Below are 26,205 nucleotides of genomic sequence, written 5' to 3' on the forward strand. Positions count from 1 at the left end.
AAATAGAAAGGTATGATAACCAATAGTGGAAGTAAGAAAATGGTAATGTAGGAGTGTCAGAGTAATATAGTAAGGAAGGAAAGGAATAGAGTGAAGATAACTGTGACCTAAAGTGATAGAAAGGGAAAATAAGTGAAAAAAATTTAAATTAAACTTAAAATAAATATAAAGAATAAAAATATGTAAAAGAAAAAATATAAAAGAGATCAATGATTTAAAAAGACACCTCAGAATTATGAGTTCTTAAATAACAAATACTAAGGTTAAAAACTGAAAGATTAAAAAGCAGAGGACCAAGTCAATAAAAAATATAATTTGAAACAAGTCTGTAGATAGGAGGACTATTATTATTTGCTATCACTAAGTTTCTAGGAATTACCACAATGACAGAAGAAGAGAAAAGGTGGGATAGGGGATTAGGATAGAGAAAAAAATGGCCAGAAAAAAGAACAAGTAGAAATGAAAATGAGGTGCTGCACCTTGTGGTGAGAGAACACACAGGGCTCCCCCAAGGTCCTGCCCATCAACTGCTCCTGCCTGCCTTTGGTGATGACACAGCCAGCTTCCCTTATACACCTCCCCACAGTGACCCCTTGGGCCATTGGCAACATCCAGAAGAAGCTGTTGGTCAAAGGATGGGGAGGGCTTTTAGAGGTGCCCCTCACCAGAAGCTGGCGCCAGCACTGAGGAGTGAGGTGCCTCAGACCACCTCCATGACCCCATGCCACTCCAATGGGCCCCCAGGCAACAGAGGAGACATCCTGGATCTCGTGGAAGCCTGCATTATTAACCCCTCACTCCAAACCCCAGGTTTGGCAACCTGGTGGACCACTTTGGCCTGAAGAACCAAAGCAAGGAGCTTTTCAAGAGATGGCAGTTCATTGAGGTGTAACAGGGCTCTGGAGTTTCATGTATTCTCCATGAAACCTCTCCTGAGAGAACAATGGCCTATGAAACTTTAGGGCAGGATTGGAAAGCTTAAGTGGATTACTAAGCAGTGTTGCAAATAGACTGTGCAGTCCAGCTAGCAAATGAAAGTATTAACAAAATAGTGACAGGAGGAGCTGTCACCCTTTCCTACTTCAGAGCCATTTGGAACTTGGTGTCCTGCAGCAGAGATGACCCCAGCACACCCACCACACATCCCAGATGAAACACAGTTTAACACCCTGAAGAAAGAAGGAAATCAATATGTGAAGGACAAGGAGGATAAAGGTGCTGAGACAAGGGAAAATATCATTTCTTCCTCTCAAACCTAACACTAATCATTTGAGAGTAACTGAAATACTTATGACACGCCGTTGTAGCCTCCTTAACTCACAGAAAAACCTATCCCATTTACCACCATTTGTAGTTAAAATCCTCTGCACAATGTGTGGGGGAATAAATGAGTATTTCATTTGTTCATGTCCACATGAATTAATGGAAGATGCCTAGTTTTCTGAAATATCCACCATTATGCCAACACCAATGTCAGCTTAAGAGATGGGGACCACAAGAGAAGCTATTTTTTGTACATCCTGTCCACAATCTACAATTGTGTGTATATTTTCACTTTCCTTTGCATTGGAAACTGCTCTTGTTTAGGTCTCCTCTCTGTTTATCCCTAAATATAATGTCTGATAATACCAAGAAATTCTGGCCCCTGGAATAGATTTTTTTAATCAAGTAAATTCCAACAAAGTCTGAAGTAGTAATGACCCTGAGCCTATGATCCTCTGTCTTTCCTCCATGAAGTCTGAGATAGCAACTTGTGCACCAACCCAAAATCCAGTTGTGATCAGTTCTGGACTGATAGATGGTCAAAGTTTCTATTATGTTTCATATTCAATAAGCCTAGGATACTTGGGATTCTGTATTATATTGTATTTTGAAATATACTACTTCTATGCAGATAAATTACCGGCAGAGAAATTTCAGCCTATGTTTTAGGAAGGCTAATTTAATATTTTGCTTTGTTGAAAGATGTGATCCTTAATCCTCAAAATGAGCCTGATTAATCAACTATGTTTCCTTCAAGTAGAAGACAGAAAACTTCTCTCAGGATTAAGTAGATTTTAAAAGCATTTCTATCAGGATTAGGTAGATATTATCATTCCTGGTCATTCTTAAAGAATTTTAAAACATTTGATGTTAGATCCCACAGAATGTCAGTACACCAGGATTACCATATTTTACATAATCTCATGTGAAGATATTAAGGCTACCCACCCAATGATTTAATTCTTTCATTGACTTAATTGTTCTATTATTAAAACAGAGAGACATCATGGGAAAAATTGTTTCACATGGATATTACTCAGTGTGTTTTCAAAATATATTGTTGTAAATCCAACATCAAAACAGATATCAGTGTGTATATGTTTATTCCCAGTTCATAATTATGTGTTATGTGACAGAAAGATGTGCACTTGTCAGTGAAGCCTTGCATTGCCTGTCTTAATAGGATAGCATTGCCTTTCAATAGGTGGTGTCTTGAGTGAGGGCTATTATTCTGTTAACAAGAAACGTTTGAAAAGATGAGATCAGGTAAAAGGTGTCAAGGTGGAAGGATCAGTTAACAGAAATGACACAGGAGAACAAATCCTGGCCACAAGCCAAAGAATTACCATTTGGAGCATGAACTCAGTTGTGGCCCTTTACAAGGAAGGAAGAGTTTTTTAATACATGTACTGGGAGTAGGAAGGATGTATCTATCTAAAGTTTTTGGGAAGGGGAGAGCTTGGTGGATCAGCTGAGAATAACCAGTCATAGGCTAGGTCGGGTTTGGAGGGGATAATGGTCCACTCGTTGCCCTTGGTAGATGTTTGGATTGTAGAGAAATATGGCACTGAGGAAGATGCCAAGTTAAACTGTCCTGACTCTGAGACTTACTTTAAATAACAAACAGCAGACAACAATGGTGAGTATATAAATTCATGTCCAGTTAGAATGTAGTCACATATGTACATTAGTTGAGCAGCTGGTTCATGATCTTTCTAGACCTCTCACCTCTGGTTAATTTTGAAAATATAAGTGTAAAATGACTCAATATATGAGGAAGCACTATTTTCTCCTTCCATGATTCCTGGTTTTCAGGACCCATCTTCCCCTGCATATCTTGTTGTTCTTTGCTAGGCAGGGCTCTTTTGGTACTATCTTCCAAGACAAATTGTGGAGAAGATTTCTTACTCCGGAATTTAAAATAAATCTAGCTCTTGAGATTGTTGCTGAATTGACGTGCGTGTGAGAGTAGGGTTGAATAAATTTGTGAGAAGTATAGATGAACCTTAAATTGGCAATGATAATCTGTTCTTGGTCTTTCCTGCTAATGCTGATTCCAATTCATTTACATTTTTAACTGACTCCTGGGGTGGAGGATTTTGGATGTGTGTGTTGTGTCATCTTTTTCCTGGTGGACCAAGTTTTCTTCTTCCCATTAGCCCTGCCTTACTTCTATGCCTATTTCTATCAACCCATTGGTACATTTTAAATAGGCTTTGTAAGTGTGAAAGAATTTTCTTATCATTTTACTATAATGAAATTTTCACAAAAGAGAATTTGAATTGGATTCAGACACCTCAATAATGAATCAAGGTGAAAAAAACTTCCATAATCAAATCAATTATAGATAAATATGTGTTTTATCTTTATGAGCTATTTTATCTAGTGTGTATCTAGTTATGACACTGATAGTAAATTATTAGGCATATACATACTTAGCTATGTTAGTATAGGTATATGTGTATAGGTGTGTGTTTTCCTGTCTCTGACATGAGCAGAATGAAATTCACCACACCCATTTGAAAAAGGTTCTCTCACCCAGATACTAGAGGCTTAGGTTTGTAACTGTACTTGTTAAGGTAGCTGGGTACAGAGATTAAGGGGTTTTTACTGACAAAGAGTTAGATTTTGAGAGGCCACAGGGGTCCCTCCAGTGGAGCATGCAAATTAAAAGGATGCATATGAGCAGACTGGAAATTCAGAAGATTTGGGAGAGCCAAAGCTGTTGCTGAGTAGAAACGAAGCTGAAGAGCCCTGACTGATGAAAACTGTCCTGGGGAAATCATGAGGACAGGCAACAAGGGGGAAAAGTATATTCTTTAAAACAATTAAAGCCATTTAATACAAACCTTCAGCCAGTATCATACTAATTGGAGAAAGACTAGATCTATTTACCTTCAATATAGCCCTTTAACCTGTAGCCAGACCAATAAGGCAAGAGAAGGACATCAAAGGGATGCCCACAGGGGAAGAAGAAATTAAGTTATCCCTATTCACAGATGATATGATCCTCTCCCTGAACAATGCGACACATTCCATTCCCAAACTCCTAGAACTAATAAACCACTGTATCAAAGTGGCAGGACACAAAAACAACTTTCCAAAGTCTGCATGACAAAATACACAAACAGAAGTAGAAATCAAGAAAATGATTCCATTTTCAATAGCCTCCAAAGCAATAGAATGTTTAGGAATTAACCTAACCAAAGATGAAAAGGAATTATTTAATGAAAACTATAAAAGAAGAAAGAAATCATAGGTTACTAAATGCCCATTCAGCCAAATTTCAATGCAATCCGCATCAATATACCAAGGCCATTCTTTAAGGAAATAGAGGAAGTAATCTAAAAGTTCATATGAAATGATAAATGTTCCCATGTAGCAAAAACAATCCTCCTTAGAAAGACCAGTGATGGAGGAATATCAAAACCAAACTTTACTTTCTATGTCAGAGCTATACTAATCAAAACTGCTGGGTACTGGAACAAGATTTGGCCAAACAGTTAAATGAAACTGAAAACCCCAAAAATCAACTCACAGACATGTGGCCACCAATCTTCAATAAGTAAGCCACAAAAATTAGATGGAAGAAAGACAGCCTCTTCAACACATGGTGCTAGCACCTATAGAAAACTAAAGTTGGATCCTTCTATGTCACCCTGCAACAATTAATTAATTCCAAAAGGATCAAAGACTTTGAGATGAAAGTAGATACCCTGAAAACTTTACAAGAAGCAACAGGAGACACATTAGGACTCATTGGCACAGGCTGAAAGTTTCTTAATAAAACCCAGAAACACAACAAATTAAAGAAAGTTCCGACAAATGAAACTGCATTAAACTGCATAGCTTCTGTATGGCTAGGGACATACCTAACACATTAAATAGAAAGCCCAAAGAGTGGGAGATCTTCACTAACAAAGGCCTCATGTTTAAAATATACCTACAGCTCAAAAACTTGAATCTATCCAACATAAATCTTCAAAGAAACAACCATCTTAAAGGGGGACTTCTGTGAAGAGAAAATAGGAATGGCCTATAGACACATGAAGAAATGCTCAACATCTCTGGCCATAAAAGAAATGCAAATCAAAACAACTTTGAGATTCCACCTCACTCCTGTTAGAATTGCTATGATCAAGACAGATGTTGGCAGGGATGCAGCCAGGAGGGATCACTACTACACTGTTGGTGGGAGTGCAAAATCGTTCAACCACTATGGAAAGCAGTATGGTGATTCCCTTAGGCCCCAGCAATTCCATTCCTTGACATTTAACAAGGTATTCTGAAAGAAGGGCATACTAACACTACTAGCACAGCAATGATCATTGCAGCACTATTTACCATAGCAAAAACATGGAACCAACATAGATGCCCTTCAGTAGATGACTAGATCATGACGTGTTACTTATACACAATGGAATTCTATGCTGCCATCAGAATGAATGACATTGCCCCTTTTGTAAGGACATGGAAAGACTTGGGAAAAATCCTATTAAGTGAAGAAGCCAGACCCCAAAGGAACATGGTTTCCCTCATTTGTAATCATCAGTTCACATCTAAGATTCTCCTAGCAGGGGATTACAATGGCTCAGAAATGGTGTATGTAAGGTCATACAGAATGAGACTAAATGAAAGAGACTGTAGGAATTGAAAACAAAAGCATTATCTTTCCTAATTGTTGTTCTTAATGTACTATGTTATTCGTTTTTTTTTGCCCTTAAAGTTAAACTCATGTTATCTCTGTATTTGACTTTGTTACCTGGTATATTATATATAGGTTTATTTGTTTATTGAAATAGGGAAGGGGAAGGGGAAATAAGGTGATTGGGAGGAGTTGGGGGAAAAGAAACTGATAAAAAACCTGAGAAATGGTATCAATGTGTGAGAAGTAATGCACCTAGTCCCTGATGAATGTGACTATAAACCATCTCTACATTATCCTGACAACAAAATTAAATTAAAAATGCAAGAAAATATTGTTTCACAATTGTGGGTGGGATTCAACTCCTGTTTCATAAAAGTTAATTCTCCAACTGACATTGATGGAAATCCAACAGGAAGCATGGTCAGAGAATTCCATTGTTGATAACAACTCCCTGAATCATGCTGCCTTCCATTTCACTAATTAAGATATTATGAAATAGGTTGGTTGAAATGAAATGTATGTGAATGCTTATTTGACTTGCATACTGGCCTAATGGGCAAACAGATTTTTACATACAAGACTTTAATTCTCCCAAATTTCCACCTTGATTCTATACCACTTGAATGGCCACTGTTGTGAATATTCCTAAGATAAGAATAGTTGCAGATTGTTCCATTTCAAGATACAGACTGCAACCCATCATTGAAGCATTAGAGTTCAGTTCCTTAATGTACAAGAGGTGGTCAAACTTTCTGAGGGATCCCAAAAGTATCTGTAACTACAGTACACAGGATCATACACAGAAACAATTGCATTTTAACAATAAAAAATCAGTGTGAGAAGGACTGGCATATATTTATGTTATTAATGAACTCCAACAACTCACATGTATATGACCAGTGAATTTACAAAATTTTAAATTTATCAATTTATTTGACATGTTGGGACTTCCTAAAACAGAATGAAAGGCCATATCTTTTATCTTTAAAAATGAGTAAAAGAATTCCAAATCAGGGGCAGGAGTTTGGCTAGTGGTTGAATCCTTGCCTAGCATGTGGGAAGACCCAGGTTTGATTCCTTGGTACCCCATACATAGAAAAAAGCTGGAAGTGGTGCTATGACTCAAGTGCTAGAGCTCTAGCCTTGAGAAAAGTCCAAGGACAATGCTCAGGCCCTGAGCCCAAGCCCCACAACTGGAAAGAAGAAAAGAATTCCAAATCAGCTAAGAATACTTTCAATATATGGGGCGATTTATACACAAGTTTAAGATGAAACTGGAGTCAGAATATATGGATTCTTGGAGTCCTGAGTAACAGTAGGTCTACCCTATCATCAACATTTTAGAATGATACCTGTAAAAGATTAAATAACACTTCTTTCCTTGGCCCATTAATGCTGGGTGTACTTCTCAGATTCTCATCTATTACTGTAACCTTCTCTGAATGTGCAAGTTTACATACACTCAATACATTTTTGATGCTATTTCATGTATATATAAAATGATGTTTTTCTACAAGTAATATTCAGAAGTTTCATTGGGAGAATTAATTATACATGCAAATCATAGGGATTGGTTAGAATCTTGTAGAGAATGAAAATTTTGCCAGAAATATACGGTTTTCAGAATCTAGTAAACTTTCCAAACAAGGAATTAATATGATATTTTGAGTAAGAGTTTAAATAGCATTATATGTTGTCATATGCTAGAGGAATAAAAACTAACATGATATTTGATATTTAAAGACAACCATAACTGAAATGAAAAGAATAAGGTGGTTTATTCTCCACAGAAAAATCTAGGCAGATTTTTACTTCATTACCCATGTTTTCTCCCTTTTGTTTTCCCATGCAATCTGAAATGGGTGAATCAGGCACACCTGGATCAATTTAAGGATTCTGTATGAACAATGAATTTTCCAAAGAAATTGGTGAGGATGTAGAGATTGTGTAAATAAAAGTCCATTCATTTCTTTGAGAGTCAGAATATATTTACTATTTTAGTTCATCATAAACTCAGAAAAAGTTTGTACTCACAGGTTTTGCCCGATGAATCATTTCTGCAAGGAATTAGAAATAACACTACTATTCATTTCCAGCCTAACAGCAGCAAACAACTTCATTAGATGTGATAGATATACTGACAATTTAAACTACCACATTGCCAATTACTATGAAGAATTTAAAGCTTTCTTGCATTTCATTTTCACAGGATTCTTAATAATATACACAATTCTTAGGAATAATTCTTGGACACTTTCTCTAGAAACATTAAAAATTAGGTGAATATGTGAACTTTGACCCTAATCAAAATCCATTATTTTAACAGGTTGTGTTAAATTCATCTAAGTTTATTCAATTAAAACCCAATAAGCTTCACCAATATACTGTCGACATTTTCTAAATTATCAAAGTAACAGAATCATTACTGATATAAAATACATCAGAGAAAAATTGAAGAAATGATTCTGATACTTTATAACAAATTGCAGAATGTATTTCCTTCAATCAAAAATCAATATGATCAATTTTGTTCTCCAATTCAAAGGCATACAAAATATAAAGGAAAAAGATGGATTATTAAACAAGAAGTATCCTAAAATGGTCATTATTGTTAAAGAATCTGAAGGTATAAAGGGATGAAATGGAAAAACCTGCAGGAAAAATTTGGAGAAATTTTTCATGATTGCCAGGGTCCATACATAACAACAATGAGAAAAAATCCTGCTTTTCCATTTGTGTGTGTGAAAATCACAAAGGGTATAGGGAAGTAACAACCACAGTTAGTAGGGATGGCAAGGAAATACACTTACATGGAAAAAATTTCAATGTGAGAAACACATAAATAATTAAAGTATAAATTATAAATATACATATATACAATTAAGTATGAGTATGTAAACTATTCTTCAGATTGAATCAAAACAGGATCAAAATGCATAGGAAAATTGCATCAGTATTCACTAACAAAATTACAGTAAGTTTCCATGATGTATTTCCTATGTAATTAACCACAAGTAAATAATTTAGGAGTTTGAAATTTCAGGTTAGTGCTGGAGTGTAAACTTTTTCAACCACTCTAGAAAGCATCATGGAGGTTCCTCAAAAGACTAAACATAGAACTCCCCTATGACTCACAAATTCCACTACTTGGCATTTACTCAGTCGTCCAGAAACAAGGACATATTAAATCCACTAGCACAACAATGTTCGCTGCAGCACTATTTACCATAGCACAGATATAGAATCAACCTAGATGACCCTCAGTTAATGAGTGGATCAACAAGATGTGGTATTTATACACAATGGAATTTTATGCTGCTGTCAGAATGACATCACTCCATTTGCAAGGAAATGGAAATACTTGGAAAAAATCATGTTAAGTAAAGTAAGCCAGACACAAAGGAAGACAGGCTTCATAGTTTCCCTCATTTGTAATAATTAGTACACATCTTGGAGTCTCCTAGCAGAGGATTGCAATAACACAAAACTTAGATACATAAGAACATATAGGATGAGACTAAATGAAAGGATCTTTAGCTTTATCTTGTGTGATAAATGTTCTTCATAGTGTACTGTGTTCTTGTTTCTCTTCTCCTTTGTTGACCTTTGGTTAATCTCATATTTTTACTGTATCTGACTTTGTTACCTTTATATTGTATATATGTTAATTTTTTTATTTGAAATAGAAAAGAGAAGGGGGAAACAGGATGATTCAGAAGGTGCACTAGGGACCAGGCTTGAGCTTGCAATAAAGACTCTCTTGCTTTTGCATTGGTGATAATCTCTGGTAGTTTTTTGGGTAAGGATTCAGAATGCATGTATAGCAATTGGTATTGAGGAAGGCCTGGAGAAAGAGATCAATAGTATAGAATGCTGTGCCATAAAAATCAGCCTTTCTGATTTTATCCTGGAGCTCTTGAGCTCTGCAGTGTGTTTTAGATTTGTTTTCAATAATTTGTGGTCTTTCTGTACGTAATCTCCAGTGTCTTCAAACTAGAGACTCGATCTCCTGCATCATCTAACCTGCACTAAATACTCCCTGCTATGTTTTTTTAATCTTTATCTCTATGTCCTGTGGTACTGGAAATAGAAGAGCTCTAATATTCAGATCAAAGGCAAAAGGACAAGCTCTTCTTTTTTCAAAATTTGCATCCTTCATTATGGAAAAAATCCTGTATGTTTCTATAATGTCTATCAAGCAATGGATGATATTTTTCACATTTTCAATTATAGTTGTAATTTAATCACACAAGAAGAGAATGAAATCATGCATTGAATGAAGGAAAGAGAGAAAAGAGAGAGTAGAAGACAGAGACCAATACACAGAGAGATGGAGAGAGATAATTCAGTTTTGATTATCTACTTCTATATTTATGAAAAAAATCAAGTCATTAATAGCATTGAGTTGTTTTATTGCATGATTTGGCTCACATCAGAAAATGAAGGTGTAGTTTATTTACACAAGCCTGTGAACTCCTCTTTTGACATCACATTGGAGTGTCTCTAAGCAATTGTGTATTTTGAGTGGAAATACTAATTTTAGCAAGTGTTGCCCAAATGGTTTCTTTTACTTATTTTCATGAACCCTCATAGTTACAATCCATATTTGAATACTCACCTTATCCCCTGGTACCAAATTGTGGAATACCTTAGGTAATTAACCACATTGAATTTCCCAGCACAAATTTAAAATCTAATTATTCCTAGTGAATTTTTTCTGTTTTCTGAAGGGAATTAACCTTTCTAGAGAATATATTTAAAATCAGTCTATCATTGGGACTTCAGAACCACAGCAAAGCAAGTGTCAACAATGGGGTTAGATGTCTGATATAAAGTTGTTTGTGACCAGATTTAATAAAGTCTGCCTTTCCCTGTTGAAAATTCTAATTCCTAAAAATATGAGAAGAATCCTCTGTAAGTGTGGGTGCTCATAGTGTGTCCTATGTATGCTTAAATGAATACTTCTTATGATATCATGCACAAAAAAACAAAAGTAATTGTCTCCTCTTCATAATGATTGAGGCTTCTTATCAGAAGGTAGTAAGAAGATTAATCAATGCTTACCTGCACTTGGAATGTTTTTATTATAGACTTGACTAAGGTTGAAACCTTAGTCATGGGAGGATATGTTTCTAATGACATATAAATCAGAGAAATTCAAATCTCAATGAACATTTGTAGTTTCAAGCCCAGACATCCTATGCAAAGTACATATTGTCGTTCCTAGAGAATATCTGTATCTGGGAGGTACCACAGTGTGAAAGAAAGTGATCTGCATTAGGTAGAGCCCAAAATAAATATCTAAAATTGCCTATTTTCTTCATAAAATTTGAAAAAGTATATTGCTTCTTGATTGTGGTAGGGCTTCAGCTTCTGTTTCAGAAAAATGAACTCCAATTCTTCACCTCAAATTGATGTCCTTCCGACATGAATCAGGATCAGAGGATTCTGTTTTTAATAACAATTCAATCACATGGAGCATTCAATAGGTAATATATTTTGTAAAATAATACATATGAGAGGCATATTTTAGTTGGATACTGGTCTAATGGGCAGATTGTTGCATATACAGTTTTCAATTTCTCCACGTTTTCATATTGTTTCTGTCAGAAGAGTGGTGACTGTTCTGTTATGAATATTCATATTCTGATAATTCTAATAGTTCACCTATAAAGATTACAGGTGAATTTATCAATGTTGAAAATTATCAACTATCTTTGCCACTCCTGGGACTTGAACTCAAGGCTTGAGCTCAGGCTTTCTCAAGGCTTGAGCCACAGCACCAATTCCAGCTTTTTCTAAAAAGTGTGTGGCACCAAGGAATCAAGCCTTGGTCTTTGTACATGCTAGGCAAGCACTCTTAACCACTAAGCCAAACTGAAGCCAAAAAGTTATCAATTTTTCAACAGCTTTGAACTTTCTGAAACTGATTGAAAGACTATGCTTTTCAGCAGTAAGAAGGTGAGTAAGTAGATCCCAAATAAGCTAAATATGAAATGAATATGTGGGGCAATTTATACACAAATAGACAATGCAATTAGTATCAGTATATGAGGATTCGTGACAGAGTTCTAAATGACACTGAGTCCACTCTAGGTTCAACATTTAAGAACTATACCTAGAGATGGGCCGGATGGCTCATGACTCCAATCCTCGTACTGACGAGGCTGAAATCTGAGGGTCATGGCTTAAAGCCAGCCCAGGCACTAAAGACCCTGAGACTAGAAAACTGGAGGTGAGGCTGTAGCTGCAGGGGCAGAGGAGTAACCTTGAGCTGAAGAGCTCAGAGACAACACCTACGCCCAGGGGTAGGGAAGTAGCCTAAAGGTGAAGAGCTCAGGGACAGCACCCAAGACCAGAGTTCAAGCCCTATGACCCACACACAAAAGGAACTATACTTGCAAGATGCCGGGGCCTCCCGGCAGCAAATTGGGGTTCCTGAAATAAGGGGCAGGGACTGGAAAGAATAGAAGAAAGACAAACACATCGGGTCCAGGAGGTCTGCAGCCCAAGCAAAAACTGCCCCGTTTATTCTTAACACAAGGTTTTTATCCCCTCCGGAGACCAGGGCCCTCCCAGGTGTTACATCCAGATCGTTAATCAGGGAGCTGTTGAGGGTTACATTCATATGGTAAATCTCAGATCAATTGAACAGGAGAAGGCCAAAAAACAATGAGACAATCAAGCAATTATCTGATGCAAATCAAAGTACAGTTTGTTTCCACTCTTGCTCCCGACATATCCCCCGTCTTTATTTTAAAAGAAACACAAGTGCAATTTCTATTCTTTTCACTATCTCTAATATCTCATTATCCTGTCTCACTTTCCAAAAATGACTGGTCCCTTCATCTAAAGGGGATAGATGGGCGGAGATTCGGCTTCTGTGACTTCTTCAAGCTGACTCAGGGGCGTTGTCTCTGTGCTTGACCAGGGACCTTAAAAAGCCTAGCCTGTTTATTAGGGATTGCAAGGATTAGATATCAGGAATAATAATTTACTCCAAACTAGAGATCATATTTGACATTTAACAACTGCACAAACCATCTTTGGCTACAATAGTGTAGTTACATAGCACCCATTTGCAAAAGCCTTTTCTTGATTGTCTGGGGAACTAAATTTCTGCAACCTTAACAATGCTTCAGTTGTCAGATCTAAACAGATTAATAGAGACACAAGTCTCAGATCCACAAACTTTTCCTGAATTTGTGGCTGGTGTCAAAAATAAATAGATAAATAAATAAATAAAAATTTTGCTCAATTAGGGCTTTAAACTATCCACTATCACAGAAGATTGACAAGTTCCTGCCCAGTTATGAAAGGCACGGGCATTAGTAAGGCATGCTTACAAACTATTCTATGACCTCCCGGCTCTGATTAATTTGATCGGCCAAGCACAAGTGACTAAGATCTGACACCATCTCTGCCATCCAAGCAGAGGCTTTCTGCGTCGTGTCCCAGTAGAGTTTCCCCACACAGGGATAAATGTCCCATTGGCAATTCACTTGCTTAGTTGCTGGACTTGAACTCAGGGCTTGGGCACTGTCCCTCAGCTCTCCAGCTCAAGGCTAGCACCCTGCCACTGTGAGTCCTGAGCTTGGTGCTTGAGTGCTGTCCCCCAGCTGTTCAGCTCAGAGCTAGCACTCTGCGGCTTCAAGCTCCAAAGCAACTCTGCCTTAATAGCACTCTGCTGCCAGATTAGACACCACAATCTCACAGGGACTTTGCTTTGCCCGGGGTTGGCTCAAAACTGCAGTTTTCAGATCAGTGAGTCCTACGAACGGCCATGTATCTCCAATAGAGCAACAAGGTGGTAGACACAGAAATAGTCTCTAAGCATGAGCTTACCTAGAACCTGGAAAAGGCCAAAGTTACATCTGAATAAGGATTGCTGTTCTTCTCCAATGGGCTAGCTGGAAGTTACAAGAGCAAGCTGAAATAGCAATTAAGCAATTACTTTGGTAGTCCTGATTTTCCTTTTCTCTCTTTCTTTAAACATATAAGACAACTTCACTTTCAAATATTGTTTAGAAACCCATTTCCAATGTTCTTAATAACTTTTACTGATACTGGCTTAAACAATTAACACCTTAGCCTTTATTTGCAATTGAAAAACCTTTAAGGGCACAAAGAGCTCCTGCCCTCAGGCCCCCTAGGGCCCAAGGCACTCCTCTTGCCTTTTAGAAAAAAGGGGCTCTTATGCAGTTTAGATTACTGTCTAAAACTCCAACGACAGTTTAAACTCAAATAACAGTTTTTCCCTAATGCAAGAACTATAGACATCAGTGCACCAAAAGTCCAAGTCTGGACTTAGTTTTCTTCCTTTTTAACATTCCTTTAAAATACTAATCACATTATCCACATTTTACCATCAGATTTCTAGTGTCAGTTTGCAAGAAAGGACAGGCAAAGTTTCTGACGTTAATGAACAATTTTACATTTAAATCTCTAATACATGTTTCCAAACTTTAACTTAAAGTAATAAATCCCAAATTCCCTAACACCTCTGAGCTGAACAGGATACAATGTTTACAATGTAAACAGCTGTATGCCCTGCAATAAAATGCAGATTTCAGGATCTAGAAAAATATTTACCAGTTTTTCTTTAAGACAACACAATAATTCTTTGAGACATTGTAAAACATCCAAACCTAATATTTTTCTTGAAGTTTTAAGCTTAGATTTACCCAATTGTCTTTGTGTTTAAGTATAAATTTATCCTTTTTTTTTTTTTCAGCATGCTGACAATTTAACCTTGAACATGTTCACTCACTCATTCACACACATTCATACTCAAAGATCATAAAGCGCGCAAAATTAATATCGGCCGTTCAATTTCCGGAAGTTTGTGTCAAGAGAGTTTTGCCAATTTTACTCTTACAGGTGAGAACCAGGTTCGAAACCAAACTTTTTGCAAGGCAGCTTAGCTGGAATTTATTTTTCCAGGGCTTGTTACAACTGCAGACATGGGGGAGCGGCCATGCTAGGCCCAGAAATGTTCAAATAAATAACAAGGATGTGTGCTTGAGTACGCACAGAAAAACCATAAGGACCCACACTTAGAAATGGTACCAATTTTAAAGACAAAAACTGGACAAAGTAAAATATGTAACATGAACAAGACAGAGAAGCGGAGACTTTTAAATAATCAGACATTGACATATAACAAGAAAATTGGACTCAATCAGATACACTTAACAGCTAATTTTAGATTTAGACATGTCTTGCAGGTGGGACTCTCTGGTATGCCTTGATATTGACAAGAAACTCAGAAGGGGAAGGGGGGTCAAGGCGTCCCTTGACCACCCAGGCCTCTATTTTAGGCCCACAGTGCACCTTTTTTTTTTTTTTTTTTTTTTTAAATAAAATAAAATAAAATGGAATAAAAAAAATAAAACAAAACACAGACATACAGGGGGTCGGCCGACTTCTACTTACCTCTGGAGGCCTTTGCTTTTCACCTGGGCATCTTTTACAAAAAAGGTTATTAAGAAGAGGGATGGTAAAGACAAAATAATGTCACATATTAAATTGTGTAGAGTCAATGAATATGTTAAAAGGTCCCTACATAATAGTAAAAGGAGGAGAAACACAGCTCATATGAATGTGTGGAACAAGTGGATCAGTAGCAGTCCCAATAGACATGCACGAATAACTCAGGTCCTTTCCACGTCGCAGGATGCACCACTGGAGGGTTGGGGGTGTAGGCCCAGTGAGTCGCTGCTTGGATGGCCACTGTCACTCTCCACGATCCGAACGCAGCGTTCAGGCAGCCAGCGGGCGTCATTTTCTCCTTGTGAAAAAACACATACATGCCCTCGACCCCAGGTTAGAACAGGATCGGGTCCATGCCAAGCACCAGTTAGGGGATCCTTCCACTTCACTAAGGCAAAAGGACGCTGCTCTCTTTTTTCCCAGAATCGCTGAGCAGCAGATAAATTATTTGAATCCAAATTCAAAAAATTTAAAACAAATAAAGCATGATTAAGTATATTCACAGGGGTAGCGGGATACGACTCCCCTTTCTGTATTTTAGCAATTTGGTGTTTTAATAATCCATTAGCTCTCTCCACGATGCCTTGACCTTGAGGAGTGTAAGGAATGCCTGTAATATGAGTGATATTATAGGAACGGCAGAAGGATTGAAATGCTCGGCTTGCATAGCCAGGGCCATTATCTGTTTTTATTTGCGAGGGAATCCCCATCTCAGCAAAGCATCGAATGCAGTGAGAGATACAATGTTTAGTGGCTTCCCCATCAAGGGGGGTGGCCAGGATAAAATTAGAATAAGTATCTACAGTAACATGAACATATTTTAATCGGCCAAATGATGGAACATGCGTGACATCCATCTGCCAAATGTGATTAGAAAGCAGTCCTCGTGGATTTATACCTAAATGGAGGGCTGGTGAAAAAGGGACACAGTTGGAGCAAGTCTTAACTATTTGCCTTGCTGTTTCCCTAGATAATTTGAACTGTTGGCGCAAGGCTCGACTGTTTTGATGGTGGATGGCATGTGACTGCTTAGCAAGTTCAACCTGAGTTAAGTAAACTCTGGTGGCAGAGTCAGTGACCGCATTGCCTTCACTTAAAGGGCCAGGAAGATTAGTGTGAGCTCGAACAAAGCCAAAAAAACAGGGGTGGTTGCGAGAACAAAGCAAAGTTTGTATTTGGCGAAATTGGGTCTGAATATTGGAGTTAGTAGTTCCAATAAAGGGAACAGTTTCTATGACTTGAAGAGCATGAATTACATATTGACTGTCTGAGTATAAGTTAAAGGGCTCGTCTTGTAACAGGACGAGTGCCTGTAAAACAGCCTCTAACTCCACCTCTTGGGCGGAGGAAAAACCTGTAACCCAAGATTGAGTTTTCCCATTAATGGTCAGAGCAGCCGTTCCATTTGAGGATCCATCTGTAAATACCAAAGCGGCAGAAGATAAAGGCGAGGCCTGTACTATGGAAGGAAATAGAAACGTATGACACGCAGCAAATTGGAGAAGTTTGTTAGACGGGTAGTGATGCAAATTTTTTCCCGTATAATTGGCCCAAGCAATGGCCCAAGGATCGCAATGGGCGAATAGCCAATCTTGTTGTTGTAAATTATATGGGACACAGATAAAATGAGGTTCCTGACCTAAATATTTACGGGAATCCACTCGGCACATGTGTATCAGATTAGCTACCAATTCGTAGTAGGGGGTCAGCACTTTGCCGGGTGTTGATGGTAGATAAAGCCATAAAAGTGGGCCATCCTGCCACAATACAGCAGTTGGGGAGTGAGAAGTAGCTAAAATGTAAACTCCCCAGGGTTTAGAATAGTCACAATAGGTCATTTGTTGCTGGGAAATTGCCTTTTCTACAATTTGGATGGCCCTCCTGGCGTCAGGATTTAATTCGCGCAAGGATGTAGGGTTGGTATCTCCTTTTAAGAGATCAAAGAGGGGTTTTAACTCTCCTGTGGAGAGCTTTAGATAAGGCCGAAGCCAATTTATATCTCCTAAGAATTGCTGAAAATCATGAAGAGTTCTTAAGTGTGAAGTTTTTAATTGTATTTTTTGGCTTTTAAAATAGTGTGGGCCTAATATATGGCCTAGATATGTAAAAGGTGGGTGTTCCTGAACCTTTTCAGCTGCTATTACAAGGCCAAAGAGGCTCAGATCCTGCTTTAGTTGTCCAAAGGCTTGTCGTACGACGATAGGGTCAGAACAAGCCAACAAGATGTCATCCATATAATGAACAATATAAACAGAAGAAAATTTTTCACGAGTGGAAGAAATGGCTCTAGCCACAAAACTTTGACATAAAGTTGGGCTATTTGCCATGCCCTGTGGGAGCACAAGCCAGTGATATCGCTTCATGGGTTCTTTAAAATTAACAGAGGGGACACTGAAGGCAAAGCGCTTACAGTCTTGAGGCGCCAGGGGTATAGTATAGAAACAATCCTTCAAATCTATAATAATCTTATAAGTATCCTTTAGGATTGCCATGGGTGAAGGCAAGCCAGGCTGTAGGGCCCCCATCAGTTCCATTGTGGCATTTATTTTTCTCAAATCCTGTAACAGCCTCCATTTACCTGACTTTTTCTTTATAACAAAAATTGGAGAATTCCATGGAGAGTTAGAAGGGGCCACATGCCCCAAATCCAGCTGCTCCTGTACCAGCTGCTGTACTGCAATGATCTTTTCTAGTGAAAGAGGCCACTGTTCAACCCATACCGGTCGTTCAGAGAGCCAATTTATGGGATCAGCATGAGGGGGAGGGCAAACGACAGCTCCCGTCAAGGGATACCCCAATCCTTGTCTCGTAGGGTGAGACTGGGGTTGGAGTGGCTCTAGCTCCCCCTGTGCTGCTCGGCCTAGTCCCCTAAAGGGGAGGAGGCCTTGATCAAGTAACTGCTTAGTGACCGCAGCACTAGGACTAAACATATACACTCCCATTTTTTCCATGATATCACGACCCCATAAATTAATTGGCAGATGATCCAAGACAAATGGCTGAAAATGACCAGAGTGCCCTTCCTCATCTCTCCAAACAAGGATCGCACTGCTCTGCTGTGGGTCAGTTGCTTGCCCAACCCCCTGTAGGGAAGTCATAGAGGTTGTCAGGGGCCATTGGGCTGGCCAATGTTTTTTAGATATCACAGACACATCTGCTCCAGTGTCTAATATTCCTTTAAAGGGCTTTTCTTGTATAAATATAGTCATCTCAGGCCTCTCTTGTTTTATGCTTTGTACCCAATAGATATCAGAAGATCTAAATCCTCTCTGTCCACATGGGGAATTAGCAGTCTCCCCGGGAGGTAAAGGCACAAGTATTAATTGTGCTAATTTTTGACCGGCTGGGATCGATACCACGTGTTTCGGGGCAGAGGCCATAACTTTGATTTCTCCAGTAAAATCCTGGTCAATTTTGCCAGGTGTAATCTGTATCCCTTTAAGGGCTGAGCTACTTCGCCCTAACAGCAATCCAGCCACTCCCGGGGGAAGGGGGCCGAAGACCCCCGTGGGGAGAGCTTGTGTCCCCATCTCTGGGGTCAATACTGAGCAGGTGGAGGAACAGAGGTCCAATCCTGCACTTCCTGGGGTGGCACGGAGGAGGCCGGAGACTGATCTTGGGGGGTTGTTAGAAGATGCACTTGTGGCCGAGAAGAGGGAGGGACTGCCCCATGGTTTTGCGGGGCCAGGGGCTGGCCCCTCCTCCAGTTTCCCGAAAGCGGGCGGCCATTGCGATCTGTTCTTGACCTGCAATCTTTAGCCCAGTGCTTCCCTTTACCACAGCGTGGACATGTGCCAGGTGATTTTTCTCTCTTTTGCCTGGCCTGGCGTGGGCATTGCGTCATCCAATGTCCTATTTGTCCACAAGAAAAGCAACGCCCTGGGGGTCTAGCATCCCGAGAATGCCGCTGACCTCTATATTTTAGAGACTCAGTAACAGTCTTTCCTTGAGGAGCGGCGGCTAAAGTAAGGCCTTGTACATGGGAGGGTCCAATATCAGCACACAGTGAAATAAAGTCCATGATTCCTCCCTTATTCCTATGGGGTCTGATAGCCGCCTGACAGGCGGCGTTGGCATTTTCATAGGCTAGGTGTCTAACTATAATCTTCCTTGCATTCTCATCTTGTACTAGGCAGTCTGCAGTCTCCATTAATCGAGACAATAATTCTAGATAAGGTTCATTCGGTCCCTGTTTAACTTCTACTAGATTTTTTGTACGATTGGAATTGCGTAACTTTTTCCAAGCCTCTCTCGCCGCAGCATTTATTTGTAAATAGGCCTCCTTTGCATAACCCAATTGATCTTCGGTGTTTTTATAGGTTCCCTCTCCTAACAACTGATCAACAGTGTAAGGCAGGTTCTTAGACCTATTTGTTTCAATTTTAGCCCGACACTGTGCAGTGAACTCTGTCTCCCATAATAAGTACTCTCCTGCACTAAGGCATGCTCTGGCAAGCCGCTTCCAGTCATTTGGGCATGCAATACCAGCACACGCGGCCTCCAATATTACTTGAGTAAAAGGGGCAGTTGGCCCATATTGGGAGCAGGCATTTTTTAAATCCTGTAATAGTTTAACAGGAACAGGCTGATGGTATACTTGTTCATCATGATCAACTGAACTAGGGAAGCATCGAGGCCCTGAAATACCTTCCCTCTCTCTAGCAGCCTGAGCCAGGTTTAATTGCGATGCACTGTGCCTGGTTGTAGTGCCTGTTAAAAGGGACTTGTTGCTAGGGCCTTTAGGCTTGCCTAAAGGTTGAGAAAGGGATTGAGGCCGTAAGGCTGCAGCCGGAGGCGGTGGGTGTGAGGGGTAAGGTTTAGAATCAGACACCATAGTGGCCTGAGGGTCATATTTCTTTCCTACTTCTGAGGGGGCTCTCTGCTCTGTCCCCATTTTCGATAGAAAATGTAGGATTTCTTCTAACTTCTTCTCCATCGTAGCCATTCGGCCCTCCATTGACTCATCATAACTTTCCTCCTTGATATTCAAACCTGAATTCTGATACTCAATATCTACTGGTTGTTGTTCCCTTTTCAAGATCTCACTTAGACTCTCTTGGGCTGCGGCATATGGCTCAGCCTCAGGTTTTTCAGAAGGGTCCTTTAACTCATAAAGTTCCCTTAATTCAAGATTAAGTTCAGCATCTTCATGTAGAGGATCTATCTATTTACTTACTAAATTCCATACAGTAGTAGCCTCTATTGGGGTCTTTTCGGGGCCATATACCTCATAATAATCTTTAATTCTTTTTCCTATCCGCTGCCAGGCTTTTTGGAATGCCTCCTCTACAGACCTCGGGCATGCCTCCTTGAGAAACTGTAGGAAGCTCTGAAGCACCCCCTCTTCCACCCACGTTCCGTGGGCTTCAAATAGGCCTGTTAAGATCGGTAGAAATAACTCATGGCTATTAGCTTGACCCATAATTTTTACTCCTGACTATACTCTCTTAATAGTCCTACGATGTGTTACTTACCACAGGGAGGGGTCCTTCACCTTCGTCCCAGATTTTCAGGGTCCCTGTTCGGGCGCCAGATGCCGGGGCCTCCCGGCAGCAAATTGGGGTTCCTGAAATAAGGGGCAGGGACTGGAAAAATTAGAAGAGAGACAAACACATCGGGTCCAGGAGGTCTGCAGCCCAAGCAAAAACTGCCCCGTTTATTCTTAACACAAGGTTTTTATCCCCTCCGGAGACCAGGGCCCTCCCAGGTGTTACATCCAGATCGTTAATCAGGGAGCTGTTGAGGGTTACATTCATATGGTAAATCTCAGATCAATTGAACAGGAGAAGGCCAAAAAACAATGAGACAATCAAGCAATTATCTGATGCAAATCAAAGTACAGTTTGTTTCCACTCTTGCTCCCGACAGCAAATTATTAAAGAAAATATATTTCCTTGTCCCATTAATGCTATCTACTTGTCACATTCTTAGCATCTAACTGTAACTTTCTCAGGAAGACAAAGTTCCCACAAACTGATTAAATTTTGGATGGTGTTTTGTATATACATAATACTATCTGGTGTTTCTCTGTAGCTAATACTCAGAACCCGTCTTAGAATACTTGGGAAGAATCAATTATACATGCAAGTCCTATGGATTGGTCTTGTAAATAAGAAAATTATGCCAGACCTCACTGATTTTGCAACACTTTTAAACTTTCCAAGAAAGGAAATGATATGGAATTTTTTTAGCTCATCAGATTCCTTATCTTTATCCAGTTGATTTCAGAAAACTTCTGTAACTTTTGTTTGTTTGGGTTTTTTGTTTTGTTTTTAAATAATTTTTATTGTGATTAATAGAAGGGTTACATTATATTCACCAGATAGAAGGTGTATAATTTCACAAACATTGATACTCTTTCTCATGCCATGTCCCCATTTCCCTCTCAGCCTCCCCTTTGCTAATCTTGATTTCCCCCTTCCTTATCCAATTTCAAATACCCAATTATGCACATATAAAATGTATCAGATAACTAGGTGAAAAATTGTAAAAATATGCAATAACCACGAGATGGCAAAAGAGATGAGTGATAACATAGTACATTAAGTACAACAGTTACTCGTTATATGGCTTTTGTTTCTATATCCTAGAGGTCCTTTCATTTAGCATCATATTATATGGCCTTATGTATCTAGATTTTGCTCTATTGCAAATCTCTGCTAGGAGAGCCCAAGGTTTCTACTGATTATGACAAATGAGGGAGACTATTGGGCCTATGTTCCTTTGAGTCTGGCTTACTTCACTTAATATGATTTTTTTCTAAGTCTTTCCATTTCCTTACAAATGGGGCGATGTCATTCTTTCTGACAGCAGCATAGAATTTCATTGTGTATAAATACCACATCTTGTTGATCCACTCTTCAACTGAGGGACATCTGGATGGGTTCTGATATGGAATTTTAAAAATAATTTTTATTGTGATTCATAGAAGAGTTATGTTGTATTCACCAGATAAAAGGTGCATAACTTCACCAACAATGATACCCTTTCTCATGACATGGCCCCATTTCCCTCCCCCCCCCACTTATCTTGACTTCTCCCCTTCTCTATCCAATTTCAAATAACCAATTAAGCACATATAAAATATTGATATGAAATTTTTGTAAGAGATTTTAGTATTTCATCTTCGATGGGTATGAAAAGATAAAATACAATGTGATATTCAAAGACAAAACTGAAATGAGAACAATATAATGGTTCATACTTCACAAAGAAACCTAGGCAGATTTCAATTTCAATACAAAAAATTCCTCATTTCTATTTTCCCACGCAAAACCGTAATGGGTGAATCATGATAAATACACACATATCTGGGTTCTGTTGGAGATTCAGTGTGCAGAGTGTTTTCAATGAAATTCTTGAGGATGGACAGATAGTGTAAATGAAAAGCTTTTGCTTCAAATCTTTAGATTTTGGGGGTTAATTTTGTTTCAGAATGACATATAGAGATCTAACTTTAGGCTTTTAGAAGTGTTTAATCCATTCTTTTTTCCTTTTGTTTTCTTGTCAGGATAATTTATCTAGAGGGTTATAGTTACATTAATCAGGTAGTAAGTGCATTACTTCGCACATAATTTTGCACTCCTAACCCCTCTCATTCATCTTGTTTTGCCACCATTCCTTCCATGGTACAAATAAACAAAGAAACACTTATCTATCAGGTAACACTGTCATGAGATTAACCATAAAGTCAAAGAAAAAGAGAAGTGAAATAATATGGTACATTAAGAACAACATTCACACAAGATAAACCCCTTTTTTAAATATCCAAGACTTTATTTCACTTAGTCTCACCCAATATGACCTTATATAAATAGGTTTTGATCTATTGTAATCCTCTGCTAGGAGAGTACTAGATGTATAATAATTATCACAAATGAGGGAAACCATGGAGCCTGTGTTCCTTTTCGTCTGACTTTCTTCACTTAATGGGATGTTTTTCCCCAAGTGTTTCACTTCCTTACAGATGGGGCCACATGTCTCTTTTCCTGATAGCAGCATAGAATTCCATTGTGTATAAGTACCATATCTTCTTGGTCCATTCATCTACTGAAGGGCATCTGGGTTGGTTCCATATATTCACTATGGTAAATAGTGCTGCAATGAACATCGTCGTGCTAGTGAATTTAGTATGTCCTAGTTTGTGGACGTTTGGGTAAAAGCCAAGGAGTGAAATTGCTGGGTCATAGGGAAGCTCTATGTTTAGTCTTTGAGGAGTTGCATACTGCTTTCCAGAGTTGTTGAATGACTTTACACTCCCACTAACAATATAGTAGCCATCCCTCTAGCCCAAATCACTTCCCACATCCCTTTTAATTAGACTTCTTGATAATGCCATTGTACCTGGAGTGGATAGAATCTCCAAATTCAATCAATACTCATTAGTATCCTAATGTCATTCTTTAAAGAAATAGAGGAAACAATCCAAAAATTCATACGAAATAATAAAATATCTAATAAAGCAATAACAATCCTCAGGAGAAAAACGGCATTATTTACCATACTAAAGCTATGGAACCACACCAGACGCCCCTCAGTAGATGACTGGATGAAGAAGATGTGGTACTTTTTTTTTCCAGTTCTGGGGCTTGGACTCACGACCTGTGACCTGTCCTTGGCACTTTCTTAAGGCTAGAGCTCTACCACTTGAAACATAGCAACATTTTTGGCCAACATTCCTTCTGTGCTGTTCTTTCTGCTAACAATTGTGTTTCCTATACTGGGTCTTTTATTATTTCATGTGAAATTTTAGATTGCTTCCTCTATCATTTCATTGAAGAATGACGTTGGAATATTGATGGGCATTGCACGGATTTTTATATATCCCTTGGCTGCACTGCTATTTTCATGATGCAAATCTATCCAGGCACATGGGATGTTTTTCCATTTTCTTAGTTCTGCTAAGAACTAAGGTTTGAACATAAAGGTCCTTTACATCCTTGGTTAATTCCTTAGTATTTTACTTTGAGACTATTTCAAAAGGATACGCTGGTTCGGTAGTTTTGCCTAGTGGTAAAATGCTTGACTAGCATGCACCAAGACCAGGGTTTAATCCTCAGTACCACATGCATAGAAAAAGCCAGAAATGGTGCTATGGCTCAAGTGCCACAGTGCTAGCCCTGAATAAAAAGCCCCAGGACAGTGCTCAGGCCCTGAGTTCAAGTGCCATGACTGACAAAAAAAAGGATTTGCTTTCCTGATTTCTCCCTCATTCTTCTCATTTTTGTTACACAGGGTTTTTCTTGGGGTGATAATTTGCTAATGTTTGAAATCAGCTTTAATAACTTCATTGTTGAGTCTGCCAAGTCATCTACAAGAGAGAAAGTTTCACTTCGTCTTTCCCTATTTGGATTCCCTTCATGATTGCTTCTTGCCTTATCAATGTGACTAGAAATTCTAATACTATATTGATGAGAAATGGAGAGAGTGAACATCCTATCTCATTCCTGATTTTAGAAGAAATTGCTATAGGTTTTTGCTATTAACTATAATGCTAGCTGGAGGTTTATAGCAGCTTCACATTTCATTAAATATGACATTTATATATTTTTTCATATTTTTTATTGTTATTAATAGAAGGGTTACATGATATTTGCCAGATAGGAGGTGCATTAATTCACATACATTGATACCCTTTCACATGTCTTGATCCCTATTTCCCTCCCCCCATCCACACCCCTCATTTTTCCCCCCTTCCCTATCCAATTTCAAATAACCAAATGCAAATATATCCGATATATCAGGTAATGAAGTGGGATACTGTAACAATATAAGATAACCAAGGGACAGCAAAAGAGATGAGAGATAACATAGTACATTAAGAACAACAATCATTCATTATATGGCTTTTGTTTCTTTATCCTAAAGGTCCTTTCATTTAGCGTCATGCTATATGGCCTTATGTATTGATGAGTTTAAAACTGAATTTGAAGAGAAACCCTTCCAGTTCGGGAGCATGGGAGGTTTTTATACTTACTTAATTCAGCTATGATTTTATAGAGTAGGGCCTGGAAAAGGAAACTAATGAAATAGAAATATACTAAATGGACACATTGCAGAGAACTTCCTAAATACCAGGAAGGACAGTCCTTTTTAGATACAAGAAACTTAGGGGATCCCAAACAGATATGAGCATAAGAGGATATCCCACCACCATATTAGAATCAGTTCAGAATCAATAGAGACCAAGAAAAGGTTCCTTAAAGCTACCAGAGAGAAGATAACAATCACCTATATAGGAAAACCAATTGGAATAACCACAGATTTCCCAGGAGAGACATGCAAGCAAGAAGAGCTTGGAATGATGTATGTCTTCTCCTAAAGATAAATGACAACCAATAAAGAAAAATATACCCATCAAAGCTGGCATTCATAGAAAACTCCAACAACAAAGAAAATTTGAAACAGTATCTGTTGACCAAACCAGTATTACCAAAACTCCTCAAAGATATTCTACACCTATAAAACCAACACAATGGTGATATTCACAAAGAAATTGCACCTAAACAGAATACCAATGAAGAATACCAACAAGGTTTGCAAGACACACTCCATAATGATATAGATTAAAAAGGCAGGAACGAACAAATATCTTTTAGTCCTATCCCTCAATATCAATGGACTTAACTCTCCAATTATATGATACACTGACTAGACAGATCAAACAGAAAGACCCAACTTTCAGCGGTCTTAATGGGACACATCTTGCTTCCAATGCACAAAAGCATATTCTGAGATTGAGAAGTGGGAGTAAAATCTATCAAGTAAACAGCCCCATAGACAGGTTGGAGTTGCTATTCTTA

At 38.6% G+C, this 26,205-nt stretch overlaps 1 pseudogene; it reads left to right on the plus strand.

Annotated features, from left to right (window-relative positions):
* Window positions 1-635: 635 nt before the first annotated feature.
* LOC150040343 (ribosome biogenesis protein NSA2 homolog pseudogene) overlaps window positions 636-26,205 on the plus strand; it is a 38,797-nt pseudogene continuing 13,227 nt past the window's right edge.

This window comes from Megascapheus bottae, chromosome Y (genome assembly GCF_031878675.1).
Source record: "Megascapheus bottae isolate mThoBot1 chromosome Y, mThoBot2.hap1, whole genome shotgun sequence".
Classification (NCBI taxonomy): Eukaryota; Metazoa; Chordata; class Mammalia; order Rodentia; family Geomyidae; genus Megascapheus; species Megascapheus bottae.